Raw genomic sequence first — 3,814 nt, 5'->3', positions numbered from 1 at the left:
ATTGTACAACAACAGCTACCACAATGTGTGTGTGTGTGTAGATGTGTATGTGAGTGTGTCCACACCTCTGTGTGTGTGTGTATCTTTGTGTGTGTGTGTAGATGTGTATGTGGGGATGAGAGTGTGTCCACACCTCTGTGTGTGTGTGTATCTTTCTGTGTCCATATGTATGCATATGTGTGGGTGTGGATACATGGACGTGTAACGCGTGTAACTGTTGTGTGTCATACAGATGCAGTATGTGGAGGAGTATTTATACGTGTGTGTGTGTGTGGGGGGGGGGGGGGGTGGGTGTGTGCTTTCAGGCGTATGCTTCATACATGTGTGTGCGAGATTGAGTCATACATGTGTATGTGTGTTTGTGCATGCTTTTATGCACATGCTTTATGTGTGTGTGTGTGTGTGTGTGTCTGCGTGTGTGAGACTGAGTCATGCATGCATTCATGAACATGTGTGCACACACAAGCACAGCTAGGCTATATGTGTATGTGACAAAGGCACATGCATGAATGTGTGTGTATCTGTATGAGCATGCATCTGTTCCCCTCTCTTAGTGTGTGTCAGTGGAGCATCACTAAGAGGCTTCTCTCTCCCTGTCTCTTTCTCTCTCTCTCCCTCCCTCTCTGCGGCTGCGCACCTCTATTGCGAGTGATGCTGCGCGGCATCCTGCAGGAGTGTGTTAAAGACAGTCAAGAGAAAAAGTCATAAATCTGCCACCGGAGGCACTAAAGCTCCTGGCTGCTCGGTGTAAATAAACACCTGATACCCGGTGTGCACGCTCGCCCAGATCACTGGAGCACAACTCCTGGCTCCAGCTATGGGAACCGGCCCTCAGTATTACTGTATCATAACCTCTCTCTCTCTGTCTAACATGAGGTGTATACTCACTGTCATACTGACATGCAGTCACAATACATACTGTACACACAGGGTCCCCTACACCCATATGGCCACTCCCCACTGGCTTTGCTGAGAGTCCCCTGGGGAGTTACAGTTATGCTATAGGGATGTGGGGATGTTATGACAGTGTTCCAAAAGAGCCCATCCAGCTAGGTGTCAAAAACACAAAGACTTTTATTGAGAAGAACCAATGAGAAACTAGAGGTTCCCATAAGTGCCAAGATGTGGGTTATGCCATGGAGAGTCACAGGAGCATGACTTAGTAGTCGACATGTCTACTGCCAACCACTGTATAGTCACTTACCAGCAGCTTCTTACCTATGGAGGAAATACATAGGGATGACGCAATTTACTGTTGAGACACAGATATGGAGTGAAAATGAAAGGAAGATAGGAACAGAGAGAGAGAGAGAGAGAGAGAGAGAGAGAGAGAGAGAGGAACCCCACAAATAGAGAGACAAAGGGAAGAAACAGCAGAAAGCACTTAGCACTACAAAACCTCAGCAAGTCTCACACATCCAGACTGGCCGTCTGTTTAATTCAGTGTGCCCAATAGCGTCCAACTGTAGGGTAAGGAGTTCACACACTCTCGTGGGACTCCGGCGAGGTGACAGGGAGAGCAAAATCCTTGGCATCAAAGAAAGACCCCCATGGAGTGAGACACACACACACACACACACCCACATACATATTGAACACCCATACAAAAGTCCCAGGTAGTCAAATGCACACATACATAGACATAAAAACATTCTTTCCAATTTTGTCTTTAGCACACATTATGTTCAACACAAAGATATTCACACATGCACATAGATTCAAACAGAGGGACACAGTGCTAAAGTATCACTGTTGCTGCACCACAATAACAACAATAGAAAATAAATGGTAAGACTTCATATAGTAATGTTTTAAACTATAGCTGGATCACACTCTGTGAAAGTGAGATAGCATCACAGAGACCCATTATGACCCTGAGACAGACAGCAAGGTCAACACACCTGCAGCCGGTTGCACCAGTTGAACGTAAGTTCCATCTTAGCTTAGTTCTAACGTAAACTGGCACTATGTTGGAGTTTACAAGCTACTAAAATGTAACAGTTTGCACCACACAAAATAGTTACAAGGTAACAAGTTATGACTGAAATTTTACACATCCCTCTCCCTAGGCGTAAGGTCCATTGTAAGTCATTTATTAACATGGTTTTCTCATTTAAATAGTGGGAATGTTAAATTTAACAAAGTATAAATCGAGAAGAGTTACACGACACACATTTAATTAACTTGAACAGTGTTTGAATCATGTTTGTATTCACTGGAAATGGTATGGAGCAGTACAAATACTAAACATCTACCACACAAAGCACACATTTCATTGCTGTTGACTGATCTGTTATCATTTCATTAGCCATATTCAAATTTCATTAGCCATATATTAAAAATATAGAGTGTTACCGTTATCTTCACTAGCTATCCACTGTGGTGGCCTACGTTAGGCCAACAGTGGTGGCTGAAATACAACAAAATAAAGTCTGTTATTAAAAATGCAGTGTTATTGTTATTCTGTTATTCACTGTAAAAATACAGTGTTAGTGTTATTCCATTAAACAAAGTAATTGCGGAGAAAGTCAAACCTAAATGTGGCTTTAGCATACAACGTTACAGCGAGCGTTACCAATGTGTGAAGTGCTGTGAATCTGTGACGCTCATAAGACAGTGATATTGATTTGTTGTCAACAGTAAAAATGTCATTCTATGCGACAACATTTTTATTTAGTAGCTACTAACTACGGTGTACCTTAAGTGGCCATGATGCAACAGAAATATAATGCAGCACTAGTTTAAAACTAGTTAGTTTAAACATAAGGTTTAAGACACCTTACACCTAAACTTACGATCGACCTTACATTCTACTGGTGCAATCGGCTGCTGGTAAGCCAACCTCACCTGCCAGACCAAACAGCTCTTCAGAGCTCTTTTGTTCCAGAGGACAATGGGCACACATAGCCCTGGAGGAGACACAGTACTGTCCTACTTTGATGATGCATGGAGAGGTCACTCTATTTCACACTCTCCGTTAGTGTTTCCTTGGGTCTAAGAGGCAACGTTGACCTGTTACATGACATTTTACCAGTCAAGCACTAATTATTTTTTTCTTTAAACATGAATTCTCTATAGAGCATGAAGTTGATATTAATAGCTCTCCCATGCTCCCCCACTAGTACAATGCTTATCTGTCTTAATATTTGACCTCTTTTTCTCTAACCCTCCTCGTATTGTTATTCGGGGTTGGACAGAGGGATTCCCCTTGAGTTGGGTTCCTTTTTCTATCATGGGGGTTTTCCTTGCTGCTGTGCGAGGCTTTTAGAATTAATTTTCATGTTCCTTCTGGTGCTTTATATATAATAACAGGTTAATTACAAAAGTAAATGGTGGTAAAAACTTTATCAAAACAAACAACGGAAACAGGATTCAATTCAATAATTCAAAAAGTGAACAGGTTTTGTGACATGGTAAAGGGAGAAAATGTCTCATTTGGTCATGTTCACTTCTAACACACTGACAGGAGACATACAAAATGAGAAATGTGTGCAAGACTGAGATCTCCCTCCAAGTCTAGCATTTACTCCCTCCTCTTTTAAACAAACAATGTTTACATTGCATTCCACACATTTAATTTTGGTCTTGGGATTTGGGACACTGTGTGGGTGTTGTGTATGGCAACTCAAGCTGTTATCTTTACTCCTAATCAATTCTTCTTTCTGACACCTTTATTTCCTCCGATTCCATCTGACTGGGACAGACAGGAAACATGTTGGTGTAGACAGGCGGACAGGCCAACACACAGATAGTCAAGTGTGTACAGGGAGACAGGCGGAGACATTAGAGGCAGACAAATGTAGGAGATGCGCAG

This window comes from Alosa sapidissima, chromosome 13 (genome assembly GCF_018492685.1).
Source record: "Alosa sapidissima isolate fAloSap1 chromosome 13, fAloSap1.pri, whole genome shotgun sequence".
NCBI classification, from domain to species: domain Eukaryota; kingdom Metazoa; phylum Chordata; class Actinopteri; order Clupeiformes; family Clupeidae; genus Alosa; species Alosa sapidissima.
The sequence above is the reverse complement of the archived record's forward strand: the minus strand, read 5'-3'. Positions refer to the sequence as shown.